Source organism: Vigna unguiculata, chromosome 4 (genome assembly GCF_004118075.2).
Source record: "Vigna unguiculata cultivar IT97K-499-35 chromosome 4, ASM411807v1, whole genome shotgun sequence".
Classification (NCBI taxonomy): domain Eukaryota; kingdom Viridiplantae; phylum Streptophyta; class Magnoliopsida; order Fabales; family Fabaceae; genus Vigna; species Vigna unguiculata.
In genome coordinates, this window is record NC_040282.1 from 21537432 (window position 1) to 21558076 (window position 20645).

General features: G+C 29.5%; 1 pseudogene; it reads right to left on the reverse strand.

Annotated features, from left to right (window-relative positions):
• Positions 1–658: 658 nt before the first annotated feature.
• LOC114180595 lies at positions 659–19344 on the reverse strand (annotated as a pseudogene).
• Positions 19345–20645: the final 1301 nt, after the last annotated feature.

Here is a 20645-nt window from a genome sequence, read left to right on the forward strand (position 1 = left end):
TTCTATAAAAAAAATCTTTGGAATGGGATTGAAATGTTGAATTGTTGAAAAGTATTTATCCTATCAAATTTTACTACATTTATATTTCTTTTAAAATTTTAAAATTATTTATTTCTTAATTGAGTAAAATAATATCTTTTTAAATTATATAATATTAGATTTATATATATACTAGTCCTTCTACCTGTGCAACGCACGTTTTTTTTTTAGATTTAATAATTGTGGTAATAGCAATGGGGTTTTGAAAATTTAATAATTTATATGATGAGAATGTAATGTTTTAAAAAGATGTTGAAGTGTATGAATAGAATAGATGAATTTAGAATGTAATTAAAGTGGTATGTGAAGTTAATATTTGATTTCATTGAATACTATTGTCAACCACAAACAACAAAAATATGAGTAATAAACTACTTTGTTAATATAAGAATAAAAAAAGAACAAAATGACATACCTAGAATGTATCCTTTGGTATTGAAGTTCATAAATTTGTTTTGTACAGAATTTCCTTTTGTATACAATGACTTCTTTGTTCAACTTTTACTGTACCATGATTTTCCTACATAGCAGTAAATAACATAAATCAATTGATATATATTTATAACAGTTTTGAAATGAAAAAAAAAATAGAAATGACATACCTATAATTGATTTCTTTTCAAAGAGTTTCAAAAATTTCTTTGTACACAACGTTTTTAGTTGTGTTTGTTACCTTTCCATCTTCATCCAATATAAGTATTTTCAATCCTCTTTTGGTATTGACTCTAGAAATAGCAACATATAGTTGGCCATGTGTGAATACAGGTTGTGGAAGATAAAGGCCGACTCTAGAAAGTGTTTGTCCTTGACTTTTGTTAATCGTCATTGCAAAGCATAAAGATATCGGAAACTGTCTTCTTTGAAATTTGAAAGGCAAACCTGAATCAGATGGCACTAAATCCATTCTTGGTATAAAAATCCTGTCACCAATGTTTTTTCCAATAATTACAGTTGCACATATTACATTCTTGCCTAAATGGTTGACTTGCAATCTTGTGCCATTACATAGACCTTTGGCTTGATCAATGTTTCTCAAGAGCATAATTGGAACACCTGTTTTCAACTTCAGTTTATGATTTGGTATCCCTGAACATTTGATATCATTTAAAAATTCAGATGTAAACCATTCAGATTGCACTTCATCTTGTTCATCAGATTGGCAAGGTGTATCTGAACTTAAATAAGTCACCTCTTCACCACCAATTAAAGACAACATGAAATCATTTACTTGCTCTACAGAATCATTTGTTGGGCACAAAATTGCTCCATCATCAAAATAATTAGGATTCAACATGTTAACCACAAATTGAGGATAGACAAATTCAACCAATGATAATAAAGGTAAATCTGTGTTTGTAATCAAGATCTGTTCTGGAATTTCAACCATGCACTCACCATTTTCATTTAGATCCATTTTCCCGTCTCCAATGTTCAATATCCAATCAGCAAATTCTTGAATATGATTGGCTGTTTCAGTATTTGATGTAGTACTTAATCTCATGTTCTTGGATAACTTTAGCACTTTACAACAATTCCATAACTCTGAATAGTTGATTGATGATTTTATGATATCAAACCTAGATCCTTTTTTGATAACTGGTAGAATTTGTCTAAAGTCACCTCCCAAGACAACTGCTTTTCCACCAAATGGTTTGTCTTTATTGGCATCATCAACATTTCGCATAATATCTCTTAGTGTTCTATCAAATGCCTCAAAGCACATTCTATTCATCATTGGTGCTTCATCCCAGATAATCAAACTGGTTGCCATAAGAAGTTTTGCCCTGAGACTACCTTGTGCTATGTTGCAAGTTGATTCATCATTAATTAACAGTGGGATGCAAAAGGTAGAGTGTGCTGTTTTTCCACCAGGAAGTAATAAAGAAGCAATTCCACTTAATGCTATGTTCAAAACAATCATGCCCTTGCTTCTTAGACTAGCCGACAATGTCTTCCACATAAAAGTCTTACTTGTACCACCATAGCCATATAAGAAAAAGAATCCTCCCTTCTTTGAAAGAACTGCTGTCATGATATCCTGATATACATGAATTTGTTCATCATTCAGTGCTTTAAACAAACTGTCATGTTCTTTCGCCATCTCTTGTTTATTATATTGCAGCTCATCAACAATAAATCTATTATTCAATGTATGTACATCTGAAAGATCAAGTTGAGGTAATGAAGGATAATCTTTCAAACTTCTACCATTTGACATTACCATTTCCTCTATTTCCAGCAGACATAGTTTTTGTAATTCAGCATTCTGAATTTGAAGTCCTGCAATAAGTAAATTATACAATTAAAATATATATGTATAGCAAATTTAAAAAAAAAATGAAATACCTGGTAAGTTCATCTCCTTCCTTTTTTGGTACAAAATTCCATCACATAAGATACTCCAAGTAGAATTCCAAACTATATCTGGTTTAGAAATTGTATTCATCGACAACAAAGTAACAAATAATCTTCTAAGTTGATACCCAGAAGCAAATTCACTTGCTTCTTTGATTGCATCAATATATTCTTTGTCGTCAGCCAAAAATCCCAAAACATAGCAAGCTTCTTGGTATGTTTCATAATACTTTCCATCAATTGTCTTAATGCTTTCATAATCAATACAACCTTTTTGAATGGTCAGTAATATCCTCAAATAATAAAGTTCTCCAGAACCAAGAGGAATATAAGTAAGTCTACCAATGTTGTAGCCTTTCTTCCTTGGTTTCCATTCTTTTTCTTTGGCAAACCACACAAATTTGCTTGGAAATTCTGAATAAGTCAATTGTTTTCCTTCCTCATAAACTTTATTAGCCTCAAACCAAGCTAGAAACATTGTGTTAGCATTTTCGTATCTGTTGAAGACCACATTAATATCATCATCATGTTTAAACAAAGCTGATTGTTGGCCAGGAAGATGAAAGGTCAATCGCTGAACAAGAGGCCATCTGTGGTGGATGTCAAAAGCAAATATTCTCCAAGCAGCTTCACATGGTGATAGATACCTACAATCGTAATACCTTTTGATCTCATCAATAATGGTTGATTTTTCAGACTGTGCAGAGTTGTTGCTTATTTTAAGAGTAGCTCTGTCGGGACCTTTGTTCACATATTTGAACAAATATTTAATTGAATTGGTCTTGTTGCAATACTCTGTATTGACATGTGCTTGATACCTCATTAGAAGTGGTGGATTGTAAGGAACAACACTTCTATTATCCAGCTTAATTCCATTCTTCTCAACAAATCTAACATTATCAAGTCTTCTATAGCATGGATATCCTTCTTCATCAATTGAAGTCGAAGATGTGAATTTTTTTGGATAAAATTTAGAACATCTTCCTTCCTTCATGCAAGGTGAATTATGTCTTGCAGGTCCGCATGGTCCATGAATCATGTAACTTGAGACAACTTTTTCCAATTTGGGGTACAAATCAGCATTTGGCAATTCAGCTGATATTACTTTATCAATATCAGTTGAATTCTTCAACTTGCTTTCTCCATCCAACCGTAAAAGTATATGTGCATGAGGTAAACCTCTTTTTTGGAATTCTACTGTGTACATTCCTGCATATATAAATAAAAAATAAATATACTTTTCAGAATCTAATTTAATATAAATTTATATAATGTATATTACTTCATATATAACATACCTGCATTGCTTTTTCCAAAGAAGTCCTTTTTCTTAAAATCTGTCATCATTTCATCCAGCTTCATCTTGAACACTCTACATACAATATCCGGTCTATCCGAAGCTGATAAGCCTTTTGGTAAGACAAATTCTTTTATTTCACTCCAATTCACATTACATGTTATAGTAATGAACAAATCCGGATATCCAAATTTTTTACAAATTGCTATAGCATCTTGACAATTGTTGAACATGTATGAGTTTCGTGCAGTGGAATGAAAGCTGTGTGAGTTTCGTGCAGTCTGGTTAATTCACCAGAATATTTTTTGACCACTATATCTCTGCCTACATCCATATTGCCGAAATCACTAACTATAAGTGCAGCTATTTCATCACATAAAGGTGTATTGTAAACTCTAGGGTCTTTGTTTCTGCCTCTAAATAGTCTTAGCGTGAAATCTGATTCCATATGTTCCAATGACAAATCTCTTACTCTTCTAAAAGTTTTCGCAAGAACATTGTGATTGTCAATCATTTGAATCAAATCAGCAACCAATGATTCATCTATAATAAATTCCTTTGTGTTTGAACTAAAAAATAATAAAGAGAATACATGTCAACACATGTATTTAAATATTTCATATAATGAAATTATTTAATATATTCACTGACCTGAAATGCTTGACTCTGTTAGTCATTTCATTTTCGGTATCATATATGTACAGCTGTGCAAACTTTGGCTTTGATCCATGCTCTGGCAATAAATTGCCAATACGGTGATAGTTATGTCCATTGAGAATAAATTGTGGTGGAGCAGAACCATTGTTCATTGAATTATCAATCTTACCACCAATTGAAGTAAATGAAAACATGCTATTGTATACTCTTATGTTTTGTAAAAATGATTTGCTTCTCTGATCTTCACCATTTAACAAACCTTCAAGAAGATTAGGTGGTCTTTTTAATAGTGGAATTTGGACTTTTCCCTTTTGACAACACAATGAGAATTCAACTCCCTTTGAGGTGTTACATTTTTCTGCTCTTTCTTCATACCAAAGTTGAGCTTTACAATATTGGCATTCCAAGCAAGGTTCTCCAATATTGAGCAATTCTGAAAATCAATACAAAACATTAGAATGAAAATGCGAATATTTTAATCTGCAGTTATATACAATTGTGTTGGACATTATGTACCTTGTAACTCTCCTTTGCAATACAATTCGTTTGTAGTTGTAGTACTTGTATGATGTTCTTCAATATTAGTAAGATGAAAACTAATTAATGATTTAAAAGGAATTTATATTAACATCAATAAGTTTAATATCAGAATTACCATCATCTCTTATTGTTGCTGAATCATCATTTGTTGTGTCTGAATAATTATGTTGTCTTGTTGTTTCATCATCAAGATTGAATCTGTTTTGAAGTGATTGTATGACTTGAAAAGGATATTTGATAACTTTATTCTTAGAAACAGAATGCGACTCAGTTACAACCTCTGATCTCCCACCTATGAAAAACAACAAAAAACAATTGTCCTACCTGCATTGGCATTGTGAGTATGAATCCAAATGTAATTACCTGCACTGGAATTGTTTTTATTTTGTCCATAATTTCTCTGACTATTATTGTTAAAAGCTGGAGTCATTCAAAAACATTGATATAAAATCTAAAATTGTCATTTCAACAGGTATATAAGAAATTAAGAATAATGTAGAAATATACCGAAAGGACTATGGTAAGTTAAAGTAGAAGTTGCAGATTGTGAAGTGATTTGTTGTTCAACTAAAGTACTTGAAAAACTTGAGTATTTGTTGACAGTTACTGCATTGAAACGAAGGTTAGTTTAAAGTGGTACGGAATTAATATTATTCATAAACAATGTTAAAATTAAGTATTGGAAGAACTTCAGAACTGACCAATTTGACTGTGAAATATTGAATTCATATTGTGAAGGTTGTTGTTGTTGTTGTCAACATCTGGAAAAGGATTATTGTAGAAGCATTGTTATTAAAGAAATAAAAAAAAGACTTCATTGATTCATTTAACAACATTCTGTAAAGATATAGATTAGAAACAAAAAAACTTACTAATATCCAACTGTTGTAATGGATTCCTGTCTATATTTTGGTGAAATGATCTTTGTGATACAGTTGGTTTATCTGTGATTAAAACAACAAAGATGTTTGAGTATGCATCTGTGTTATGAAGTTAAAATCCAAAACATACAGTTACAAATATATATATATATATATATATATATATATATATATATATATATATATATATATATATATATATATATATATATATATATATATATATATATAAAGAAATCCTGAGATTTATTTACTTTGAGAAGAATGGTTTGCAAATTTAGTTTTCTTTCTTGCATTCTCTTCTTTGTCATCTGCAACATAAAAAAACATAGAAACATACAAATGCATTATTTTTAAATAAATTATTGATGAAGAATTAGAAAACATAAATGGTTTAAGTAAGATGTTAATGACTTACATGAATGTTGATGAGTTCTTGCATTGAACCTTTGTTGTAGCACCAGTTTCCTTCTCAGCCTTGCATTTTTACAATCGTTATGCTCCTTACAGTACATAAATGTTATGGAATAGTTTCAAAGGTTACAATGGAAGAAGCAAAAATAAAGGTAAGTTGACTCAATGGATGAAAAAGTGTTTACTGTTTTATTACTATATTGGTGAATGTCTTTGTTAAACTTTTTTGTGTAGCTTGTACCTCTAATCACAATTGTGGAAATAGAAATATATGTAATTATAATAGGAAGCAGTTGTTTCAAAAGAGAAAAACATTAAAATAGAAGACAAACATTAAAAACAGAAAGAGCATGCAGTACTGAGTGTTAATATATCAGAATCATTCATATATATAGCACTTATTTCAGAGTTGATTTGTTCTTGCAACTAACAAAACATTTCCTTTTTATGTAGGTACAATCAGACGTGTTTTTTATGCAGTACTATATATAGTAAAACAAAGAGAACTTTTTCATTGGAATTATCTACAATCTTAACCTCATTATGTATCAAAATGATAACATACAGTGAGTGTATGCACATACTAAAGCAACATACATCCATACAAATGATTATAGAACTGATAACTTTTCATTATTCGTCCAACTATATATCTTTCAATTGCATCATATATATTTCATTTGAATTATAGAACAAAATAATTTTATTTATGAATATCATACCATAACATGTATGACTTTTCATCTTTCAGAGTAATTCAGAGAAGCTTCGAAGAGATTTCATTGATAAGAAGATAGAACTATACATATGCATTGCTGAAAATAAAAAAACTTGTAGGTTGAAAACTACATAAGTGGCAGAATTAAAAACAAAACTATTTATACTAACTGTAAATTAAAAATTACAATATGTTAGCACTTTGACATTCTGATTGCTTTTCATGTGGTCCACTTCAAACACCAAGTCAATAGTTTGATGAAATCCATGAGCAGTACAAAATTCCTTCCAGCCACTTCCAATTTTGCTAGACTTCTTAGGATGATTTCTCAACAGTAGTTTGCACTTCACTGTTTTACGCGGTCCATAAAGAAAAATGTATTTAAAACTTCCTTGACGAAGATAATTGCCAAAATCAGCTGGCAAAATCCTAAAACATACATAAAGTATTAATGAAATTAGTATATGGATTAAATTTTAAAAATAATTTCGAAACATAAATCAAAATATGATAGAAACATCCATTTAGTAAAAAATATGAAATTAATCTCACCAGATGGCTAGCATTGCATTGATTTGGATTCATAAATATTTTGAAATGCAACTTCGGTCCATTGAAAAGGGGTTGATCTGCCTCAATTCTTTTAAGAAAACGTGCAATAGACAAAGGTTTGCATTTACTGGGAAAAATAGTGATGTGGAAGCAAGAATCACCAACATATCCAAAATAAATAGTGTGAAAATCGTGAAGATCATATATGTGCCTTAATTCAGTCCATCCTCCAATTAGCATTGGTTTTTGTAAATTCTTGTTATAAGTAACCACATGTCTATTGCCTTCTTCATCTCTTAAAGTCCATTGACGCTCAAGATCGTCATCATAAAAAATGGCGAATGCACGATCCACAAAACTAACAACCTCGAAAGACAGAATTTTTTTAAGGAAAAATTGGATTAGTTAAGGTTAAAACCAGGATATTGTAAAAGAGAAGAAGAAATCCGTCTATGAAATAGAAAGAGTAGAAGAAATCTTGTAAAGGAAAATATGTCTGAAAAATTTGACAATGAACTTACCTCGTCTTGAAGGTGAATAATAGAGAACTGGTACCTACTCATTCTATTAATAACGTCATCTTCATTGAAGTTGTTTTCCATTTGCTTGGACTTTGAGAGAGATAGTATAGTAAAAGTTGGAAGAATGTAGAATATCCTTGAACTGATCTTGCCATTTAATGTTCATGGTAGAATGGAGATGAATATTTATTTATAGAAGACAAATGACACATGAAAAGATGGGACGATTACAAATAGATTCTTCAACAGTAATGTAATTATTACTGCATTGGAAAACTGGAAGAAGATAATAACAGAATAAAACATTAAAAAGATATAACGTTATTAAAGATATATTAAATTATTCTATTATGCTACAAATATAATAATATAATATATGTAATATAAACCAATAACAAATTTCCAAAAATAAACTTCTGTAATGTATAATATTATACGTAAAAATATAATATTTCATTCGTACTTATTGTATAAAAAAATGTCAAATATATCGTAGAAGGTTTATAAGTTAGTAATTAACAGAAGATAAGCCAAAAAAATATTCAATCAAAAATGTATATGGCATCCAATTCTGTTGTCAAAACTTAAAATCTGTCAACAGATAATTCCTTTGCCATATTTATCTTATTTATGAAAAGTAAATATTATGAGAAATAGACATTTATAAATAATGTTATGAGAAAAAATATATATATCTTATTTATGAGTGGCACAAGTTTAAAGAAGAATTCTTTTTCACAAAAGATATGTTATTTACGACTTTCATTACATGATGCTACAAAATGAAATCAATTTCAGTAAGTTTTGATGTAGCTGGTAGTCATATTTGTTGACAAAAATTGAAAAATGTCAACAATATCTTGTGCACTAGCATATGAAATAATTTAAATTCTAAATAATGTAACTCAAAAGCGCATAATATTGTTATCATGAAATTGAACATAGAAGTTGAGGTTCAGATGAAATTAAAGATGAAATTTAACATAGAAGTTGTTGTTCAGATGAATTTAAAGACAAAATAACGTAGACATATTACATTCCCAAAATGAAAGCCATAAAAAAAATTGTCTTCAAATAGAATAACTAAAAGTGGATCTCAAATCACTGATTTTTCCTTCTTAATATTTCTTTTTTAAAGCTTCAATGGAACATTGTCTTCTTCGATGGATTCAAGTGATGCAGTCTTCTTTCCAGATTCTCTCTTATGTGAACTGTTAGCATCATCGTTGGTTGGATTATCTTGGATTAGTTCAGGTGATTGTGATCCACACTCAATTGTTTCTTTGGTAAATCAGACTAATAAATCCTACAGTATTAAAAGTAAATTTATTAAAATAAAATCCACATACAAAATTGATAACATTATTAAAAGTATTAAAAAAATCATTGATTTTAAAAACATTTATATAACTTGTATACCTCTGAAATATTAACGGTGGACTCATTCACTATACGCATTTTTTCCCTGCTAAACTCACCATTCCCAACATAAACATCCTTCAAATAGGTAGAAATAATGAGATTATAAAAAGAAAAAGATGACTGCATTATAAAGAGATTATAATTTAAAAAATTTAATCTTAAATTACATCTTACCACAGATTTCAACGAAGAATCATTGAATTTCTCAATTATATCATCATCAACACATATTTTCTTCACTCTGAAAGACTGCTCAAGTTTGAAATTCTGATCATTCCTACTTTCCACTTTAAAAAGCAGACTTCTATCAACTAACTCATCAAACTGCTTAGGCAAATTTCCAGAAGAATTCATCTACAAAAAGAAAATAATTAAACATTGTGTAATTAAATATATAAGTGGATATATTGAAGAATATACCTTATCATGAGCGTCTAACATATCAGCACAAGTTTTTTTGAAAAGGGTAGTTGCATTCCTATCAAAGAGGACAAATGTGGTTGAATCGGAAGAGTCAATAACTCGGATCTTAATCCTATATCTGAAAATTGATAAATAAATTTAATGAACCAAAGTTGTAATTACAATGTTGTTTTAAATTGACATTAATATTACAAAACAATTCGTTAACCTTGGAAAGACTTTTATAACATGCTTGTTACACTTCTCACAAAAGAACATCTTGGAATCTGGATAAACAGCTTTGTTGCACACACAAGCAGTATACCACCAGTCATCGTCAACCAAGATATGCTTAATTGTTCCAAACAATATGAAAGTGGTGACCTTTCAATATAAAAAACATTAATCAAGGGATTATTGTGAATAAGAAAAATTGCACAATAATACAAAAATATATTCTAACCTCTTTACAATCTTTTAGACCTTGAATGTTGGTTCCAGGTGTAAGTGTTAAAAAGTCCTCTTCCACAGTATTTTTGGAAGTCTGAGAAAGTTGCGTTAATCCTTGAGAGGGAGATTCATTGTTCTCAAACATTCTGTGCAAAAGAAAATAAAGTTATACTCATAAAAATTAAATCTATTATTGAATGTATGTATATCTGAAATATGAAGTTGACGAAATCAAGGATAATTTGCATTACAAAGTAACGAAGAAATTGTTAGAAAAATGGATTATAAAGTTCGAATAAACTGAAGAACAATTTCAATATTACCTTGATTTAAGTTCAGATGCTTCCTTGAAGTTAACATTGTACTTAATACGGGTGCAGAACTTACAATTTTGAACTTGAACCTTATCTATATTTAAAAATATAGTGTATGTGAGAGTAACATGGAATAAGTAGTAAGTACTTTGTAAAAGTAATAACAAAATTTTACCTTGAAAAGTTTTGACTTTCGCAAATTCTATACTTACAGCAGTATTTTGTACTTCTCCACTTGAAAGAAATACATTCAGTTCATCCACATAAATACCAAACAAAGTACACTTTATTCGAAACCTAAAGATTAAAGTGCAATATAATGTCATGTAGTTATTTGAAAAGAAATATAAAAGGAATTTAATATAGTATAGATACACAATACCCATCAGCTTCTATTGCTATGACATTTAATTTTGTTGTTTTTCCATCAACTTGCAATTCTCTTTCAGTCCCCACTCCGACCAGTAATCCCAAAATATCTAAAATGCATTGTATATGTGTTAAATCATATACTTTAACAAAAAATGTTTATTAATAAAAATATTAATAGTATTGGAACTATAAAGATTTACTTACCAACCAAATAATCAGTATCAAATGCAGTGGTTGTCAATAAAGACAAAGGTGTGTATTGTGGTTTAATATCAGGAAACCAAATTAACATTAACCAAAGAAACTTTTGTACCAAACTGGAAATTTATCTTATAAGGGTGGTGTGTTGTTCTGTATATTCCAGAATTCGGAGCAACACTGAAGTTTTGTATGGCATAAACATGGCCTTCAGAAATGTCATTTTGAAATTTGTAAATTAGAGTACGTCTAATTGAAGCATGTATTTTAGAACCCTGAAACAGATAAAAAGAACATATATAAATTTAAGTATAAATATGTTTAGAATACGACTATTTAATTCATACAAATTTGTAAAGGAAAGTAGGTGTAATGGAAGAATTTCAAGAATAACATTAATAATAACCTCTTTGTCTTGAATAACGAACTCCATGGAAAAAGGACACCTATGTTTAGTGAAATCAGGAACAAACCATGAACGAATGACCCTAGCGATAATATTCCAATTTTCCTTCAGGGGGCTTACTTCGCTTATGCTCTGGCTTTGGTTCGGAACTTCACAGAGAGACATGTTGAACTCACAAGAACAATATTGAAAAATGAGAAGTAAAAAAGTCAGGATTAGATTGGAGACATATTTATACTTACATAGATAAATAAGGAACTAATAAGACAAAATTGTTATTCATACAACTAAAGTAAAGAAATACCAAAAAAAGGTTGAAATAATACCTTACTTATCAGAATCTATTTTTTATTAGTCAAAGGAGAGTAAAAGAAGTGAAACGATTAATCAAGACATGGATATGGCAATTTTTGAAATGCTAGAAGAAAGCAAAAAGTAGAATATATTCAAATAAGGACTCTTCAAACATGGAGTACCAACGTTTTGACAGAAGTCATGGGAATATATATTGGTGAAACCTGCAAATAACAGCTATTGATGTCAGAAGAAATAAAGTATTGATATTGATTTATTTAAAGGTTTCATAAAAAAGGAAAATTAAGAGAAAAACATTCTGATGAAAATAAAACATGAAGTAGAATACTTGAAAGTGAATAAAAAAATTGTTGGCGTGATGGATTAAGCAATGAACAATTAATTGAAACAGTAATGTAGAAAAAATGAAAAACTGCATATACATGCTGGTTTCTTATGCATTCACGAAAGAGGAAATGTAGAAAAAAGTGATACCAAACGATAATGTCTTACAGCAGAAGAAATCTCGTGGAAGGTGGAAGATAAAGAAACATAATGAAGCATTGCAATATGTCATATCAATAGACATTGAAATCAAATATTAAAAAAGTAATCTAAGGGATGTGTATGAAGAATGTTCTGGAATGTTATATATTTAAATATATATAAAAAAAATTTAAAACGTAGAGACATGATATGATTTGTGTCTGACAGTAATTAAATGCCATAGATTTACGTATATGGAAGAAGATATGGAGCAGGTATGAGTAAATAACTTTGCAGAAGTTCAAAATACACCTACTAAAACATATACATATATATAATATAATAATAAACAACTAAACTTCATACAAAAAATACAGATTATAAATCTGTTAAGAAATATTGTTTATAGATTGTTCATAGCGGATGATAATAATCATTTATATTAAGAAGAACATTGACATCATTGCTTGCTTGTTGACCGTCAACCTCAAAAAGAATTAAATCTTTTTCCTCCAGGCCATGAACTTCACGAAAACGTTTCCATCCACTTCCTATCTTGACTGATCTAGGTCTAATCAACAACTTGCATTCAACTCATGCCTTTGGATCGTAAAGAACAATGTGTGAGAACTGAGTGTTGGCAAAATATTGTCGTAAGTCTGAATTTAAGCCCTGAAAATGAAAAATATAAAAAATAATATAAAAAACAATTAATTTTGTACGTGTCAAGGTTAAACAGAATAAAAGAAGTTTTCTGTACAGATTGTATTCAATGATGGAAAAAGAAGATAAAAAAAATCACCAGAAAGCTTGCTTTGCAGTTGTACTTAGAAAGCCGGAACTCAAAATGAATTAACTTGGACCTTATGAGAGGAGCATTTGTTCGAACATGACTTAGGAATTTATGGACATTTGATTCTGAACATTGATCGTAAAAGTGTATTTCAAAAACAGAATTCCCGGTGTGCCTTAAATAACATAGTTTGGGTGGTTGAACTTGATAAAACTTTCTTATATCAACCCAGCCATCAGTAATTCGCGGACCATAGCTATTCATGTTGAAGGTAACATGGTGAACATGGCCTTTTTTATCATAAATAGTCCAACGTGGACCCAGTTCAATGCCTAATTAAATGACAAACAAACGATTGACGAACGCAAAATCCTTCATAATAAAACCAATAAAAAAACAAAATTAGTAAAGGATGTCGGTGAACAATGATGGTAAATTTTCTATAATAAGCAAGTTCACAAAAACCTGGTCTTCCATGAAAATAGTAAAGAATCCACCCTTCCATTTTGAGCCAAGTATGGATTGTTCACCAAGGATGCATTGCTTAGTGGTCATCTGTAAAATTGGAAAAATAGGTTTGTTTTTGGAAAAATAAATTAAATGGACTCTAACAGTGTAAAACAAATTGTTGAACATGATGAAAATAACAGCTTCTAAGAACGTCTGTTTTAAAAAATGAGAGAAAGATAATGAACAAAACCTAATATAAAAACGACTGCTTAAAAAAATCAGAGAAAGATGGATTAATAAAAAGGATTATTTATTGTAATATTAAATAAAATGAATAATACTAATTAAAAATATAAATATTTAGATGTCTTCTCAGCAAATATATAATGAGTAATATTTAATGTCTTTTAATGACGTGTATGATTAAAATTATAATTTTAAAACAGATTAATTTATATTTTGTTTAAAGTATTGATTTAAATGTAATAGTTTTATTTTATAAAAATATATTAGTGATTAATGTCTTTGATAAAAATCTACAATAGTCGTAAACATAAAAATAAAATAAAAAACTTCATACAGAGTAAATGTATAAAAGCAAACACATAGACTAATATATGTTATAAGTGCATACAAAATATAATTCACCTTAAAATCTTCTTATATATTGATATATATATATATATATATATATATATATATAAGAAGATTAACAAAAATAATATACAAAATGTTAAAACTTAAAACCAGATTAATGGATAAAACACTTTGATATGGTTGGTTGTTGTGTGTCCTTCAACTTCAAAAAAACCTCACGATGATCATCTGCAGAAAGTTGATGAAGATTACAAAAACTTTTCCAGCTAGTTCCAATCTTAACAGAATTACGTCTTATGATCAGTTTACATTCGACTTGTCCCCGTGGTCCGTGTAGAACAATAGATCTAAGACCATTGATTTTAAAATAAGTGGCAAATTCTTTTTTCAAATACTGCAACAAAAGGAAAAAAATATCTTACTTATTAAGAATCCATGTAAATAAATAATCAAAGAAAAATAAAACTAACCAAGTGGTTGGATCGACAATAGTATGTTGATAGTTGAACTTCAAAATGCTTTAAGTCTGAAGTATGTAGAGGACGACGAATAGAAAGATGGTTGAAGAAGTTGGCTTTCAATGTTGAGTCGCAAACACGTTTAGAGACGTGTAGTTGGAAGGACGAATTTCCAAAATATTTGAAGACAACCAATTTGTCAGACTCATCTGCATAAAAAGAGATTAAATCATTCCAGCCTTGGGTGATCATTGGAGTGTGAATATTCATGTTGTACGTAACATTATGAACATTCCTGTCGTAATCAACAATGGTCCACTGTGAACCAAGGTCCTTCATATTACGTATTATGAAGAGTCGGTCGACGTACCCAAAATCCTTCAAAGATAGGGAAGTTTAGAATAAAGAAATACAAACCAAAAATAGAAAGGAATGTGAAGGAATAAAAAAAAACTGGTCTTTCAAAAACATAGTGACAAAACCGCCAAGCATTTTGCCAGAAAGTATGGCTTCTTGTGTGCGCACGGATTCCATTGTTTGAGAAAATAGTGGGTATGAAGAATAATTTGAAGAGAAGATAATGGGTCACACAAAAGAAATAAGATTTGTCAGTATGTAGACGCCAATATATAGAAAGAGAAAACGAAAGGTCATTACTGTTGCAAATATATAGAAAGAGAAAAGGATAAGTCATTCCTTTTGGTAGGGTCCGTACTTACAGGTGAAGCGTGCATCATAATTTATTCAATTAATTGTGAATATAAAAGTGAAAAAAAAGGACGACTTAAAAGATAATAGGGTTGAAATAATAAAATAAATATAAATAAATAATTACAATTACAAATTTAAGCTTTGTGAACTGTTATTTTGACCTAAATTAAATATGTCAAAATATTAGAAATATGGTGAAAAAATGGAAAGTGACAATCAGAAGAGAATACACAGAGTTGTTAAAAATTTAAAGTAGTCGAAATAAATTAAAAATAATAACAAATTACGACATGAAAAAAGCTCACATCTATGTGTTGGTAGTCTGGCGATCAAAAGAAAAATGATGAACATAAGAATCGTTATTTTGCGGTTTAAAAAACATGTTTGTGTTTTAATCTTCATTTGAAGAATTAAAAAAACTCAAACTTAAGATGAAGCAAGAAATCAAATAAAACTGAGAACAAAAAAGAAAGAAACATACCTGTTGGCTTGAGAAAGACAAAAAAAATGCCATATCGAGAAAAGAAGAACAGAAGAATATGATCTACAGAAAGCTCAGAAAAATAGATAAAGAATCGCCAGACTCGATTTTTTGGTGGTTTAAAAAGATGTATGTGGTTGTACTCTTCATTTCAACCTTTGATATACCTGAAAAATAAGATGAACAAAAGAAACCATCAGATCTTTCGAAAAAACATAAAGAACCATACCAGTTCGGTTGAGAAACCAAAAAAAAAAAAGGTTTCGACAAAAACAAAAAAAATCATAGGAAAATATAACATGAATGTGTTTGTAGTCTTCAGTTGAACACACACCCCTTCAAGGAAGATGATGAACAAAAGAAGATGAACAGATGAAATGTAAGAAAAATAGAAATAGCCTCGCCAGAGTCGAGGTTTTGCTGCTTAAAAAAGAAGATTGTGCTTGTACTCTTCATTTGAAGCATTTAAACAATGAAAAATAAGATCAAGCAAAGAAACCATTAGATCTTTGAAAAAAACATAAAGAAAAATACCAGTTAGGTTCAGAAACAAAAAAATAAAGAGATCCACAACAAAAATGGACAGATGAACGGCAAATCTCATATTCATGACTTTTTAAGCGTCAGTTGAAGCCTGTAAAGAAAAAAAACATGATGAAAAGAAGAAGATGAACGCTTGAAATGTAAGAAAAATAGAAAAAGCAACTCCAGACTCGTTCTTTGGCTGCTTAAAAAAAAGCATTGTGGTTGTAGTCTTCATTTCAAGCATTTACACTGAAAAATAAGATAAAGCAAAAAAACCAATAGATCTTGGTAAAAAAAATCAAGAAAAATACCAGTTAGCTTGACAACCCCAAAAAAAAAAGATATCCACAACAAAAATGGACAGATGAACGGGAAATCTCAGATGCATGTATTTTTAAGCGTCAGTTGAAGCCTGTAAACAAAACAAACATGATGAACAGAAGAAGATGAACAGATGAAATGTAAGAAAAATAGAAAAAGCATCTCCAGAATCGATTTTTTGGTGGTTAAAAAAGATGTTTGTGGTTGTACTCTTCATTTCAACCATTTATATACCTGAAAAATAAGATGAACAAAAGAAACCAGCAGATCTTTGGAAAAAACATAAAGAAAAATACCAGTTAGCTTGACAAACCCAAAAAATTAGACATCCACAACAAAAATGGATAGATCAACGGCAAATCTCAGATGCATGTCTTTTTAAGCGTCAGTTGAAGCCTGTAAACAAAACAAACATGATGAATAGAAGAAGATGAATAGATGAAATGTAAGAAAAATAAAAAAAGCATCTCCAGAATCGGTTTTTTGTTGGTTAAAAAAGATGTTTGTGGTTGTACTCTTCATTTCAACCATTTATATACCTGAAAAATAAGATGAACAAAAGAAACCATCAGATCTTTGGAAAAAACATAAAGAAAAATACCAGTTACCTTGACAAACCATAGAAAAATAGACATCCACAACAAAAATGGATAGATCAATGGCAAATCTCAGATGCATGTCTTTGTAAGCGTCAGTTGAAGCCTGTAAAGAAAAAAATGTGATAATGATGAACATAAATCGATGATCACAACACAGCTCAGAAACCATCTCCACAGTCTTTTTTTTGAGAGAGAAAAACAAATCGATGAAAAGAAGAAGATGAAAACATGATCGATGCGGAGAAACAGAGACAGAGAAAGAGAGAGAAAGAAGAAAGAAGTCGCTGCCAGAGAGAATGAGAAGATAGAGAAAGAAGAGAGAAGGCGGTCGTAGAGAGAATGAGCAAGAGAGAGAAAGCATTGAGACGGAGGAAGCTGAGAAGACTCCGGAAGAGAGAGAAAGAAAATTTAATTTAAACTTCAGATTTTCAGACGTTTTTCCATTTATTTTTAATACTTGAAAACGCTGAGAGAGTGACATGTCAGCTCTTTTACCTTTTGTAGATAAAAATTTGAATTATGAAGTAGATCAGATATATTATTCAATGAAAAAAGTTTCCTTTTGTTAGTTCCCAATTGTATATAGTATTTTATATATATATATATATATATATATATATATATATATATATATATATTAATTTCAAAATATCTTATTTATAAGATTAAATTTTTTATTTTTATAAAAATTTCCTTACGTGTAGTTCACTCTATAAAAAATGCAACTTTTATATATATATATATATATATATATATATATATATATATATAAAATTTAAAATATCTTATTTCTAAAATAGATTACTTAAACAAAATTTTGAAAGCTAGAGTATAAAAGTTTCCTTATATCTAGTCACTCATCTATCTTTCTATGTATCAAATTTATTTATTTATTTATTTTTATATTTATCTTATCATATTATTTATTTATTTAAAAATTTTGATTTTATATTTTTAAATAAAAAATATCTAATCCTGTCTAAATCCAATTAAGTGAATTAAGATTTAAATTTTGAAAATCCAAAAAATTATTCAATTCAAATCCAACTAAATGAATTAGGTTTGAAATATAAAAAAAATGATATGGGTTTGAATTTAGAATAAATCTATTTAATCGACTTAAAATTGGGATGTATGGATTGCATCTCAAATTTTGACTTTTTTTAAGTGTTTCTTATTCAAGATAACTGGTTGTGTGCTGATCTACAAAAGCTATATTAATTTTTTTTTTTTTTATTCCTTCAATTTAAACTTTCTTACTCTTATGATTTTATTGTGAATTCTTTTAAGCAACTAACAAATTATTAATGAAAATCGTACAATATTATTTAAAATTTTGAATTCCTTGAAACTGTGTTGTGTTATTTCTTTTTTATACAAAAACAAAATATTTAAAATTTTCATCCTTTTAATCCTAAAGTTTTAAAATATTAGTTCTGTGAATTCAATATTTTACGTTTTTTTTTTCTTTACAACTTCATTTGTATCTATTTAAAATATAATAACAAAAATCTTTGTAATGGAATCGAAATGTCACTAGTGCATTTTACAGTTTTTACATCGCAGTATATGCCTCGGTTCCTGCACACCCGCTGCATATAAACACGCGGTGGCATTTTTGTAATTAAAGTCACCTTTTATGCCTCGGTTGTTATACTAACCGAGGCATATAGCTTAAAAAATTTTACTAATTCGCGCTGTCTCCAAAATTTGAAAATTTTTACCTGCTTTTATGCCTCGGTTCTTTTATAACCGAGGCAGTATGAACCTTATGCTTCGGTTCTCCTGCCAACCGAGGCATATAAGAAGACAATATGCCTCGGTTTCGAATTAACCGAGGCAGTATGGCTTCGTAGGGTTATAAAAAAACCCAAATCTTTTCGCAGCAGCGCAAACCTTCTGCGATTTTTTCTTCTCCGAGCATCCTCCATACAGCATCGCAAATCTTTTCTTCTTCTTCTTCCACTGCACCCCAATCGTTCGTCCTGGCTTCACCACCGTTGCATCGCCGCTGCACCGTGGAGGAGGTTGTTCGTGGCCACCGCTGCATCTTCTTCTTCTTCTTCGAGCAACTCCATTGCGCCACTGCATTTTCGTTCCGCCTACACCGCTGCTGCACCACCGCTGTGTTGCCACTTCACCATCGACGAGATTGTTCCGACGCCGCTGCTTCTTCGTCTTCTCCGAGCAACCATCACGAAGGTTCCATTGCACATAGGGTCTTTTGGTAGGAGAAAAGGGGTTTCTATTGCAGATTTGGTGCATATTAGTTTTGGAAGTTTGGATCTGTTTTTTGATCTGGTTTCCAATTTGGAGTTTTGGATCTGGTTTTCGATCTCAGTTTGGACCTATGTGGCTGGTTTTGCTTATGCATTACTGTGATGTTGTGTTCGTAAGAGAGAAAAAGAAAACCAAAAGACCCCAAAAGACCCAAAAAAAACCCTTGAGGGATGCCGATAAAGGTGATGTCTTCAAGCATGGTGGTGATGAACTTGTTCTCCCAAAAGGGTTTGAAGAGAGAGTGGGAAAAGGAGTTTAGGCCTCGGTTGGTGGAGACCGAGGCAGTAACTATTTTTTATGCCTCAGGTTGATAACCGAGGCATAAAGGAGTGTCTTTTTACCTCGGCAGTATATGCCTCGGGTGCGAACCCGAAGCAAAAAGTGAAAAATAACCGCTGTCGTTTCCCTTTCTTGCACTGGTGTGTTGAATTTTTTAAAACTATTTATCCTATCAAATTTTACTAAATTTATGTTTCTTTTAAAATTTTAAAATTATTTAATTCTTAAATGAGTAAAATAACATAAATACACTTAAATCTTTTTAAATTATATAATATTACATATATATATATATATATATATAAATTTCAAAATTTATAAGATTAAATTTCTTTATTTTTTATAAAAATTTTCTTACGTGTACTTCACTCTTTATATTTTTATTTATTTCTTTTATATATCACATATTTAGAAATATATATATATATATATATATATATATATATATATATATATATTTAACCCAGACATTTATCTTTTTATATAATTATTCTATATATCCAATTTATTTGTTTGTTTATCTTATTTATATATTTAATCTATTTATATTTCTATCAATATATTTACTACTATAAATAAATATAAAAGAGACAAATTAATGTAAATGTTCAATTAAATATATGTAAAAATCTTGGGTCTCTTCTCAATTTTCTTTTATTTAATTTAAACTTTCATATTCTAATACTTAAATGTGTAATTTCATTATCTTTTGGTTAAAATATTTTCAGTCGTTTTAACAATATATTTTTATTAAAATTTAAAATATCTTTTTTATACTTTTTTATATATTTTTGTATTCCTAAAAAACCGTGTTTTAAAAATAAATTTACCTA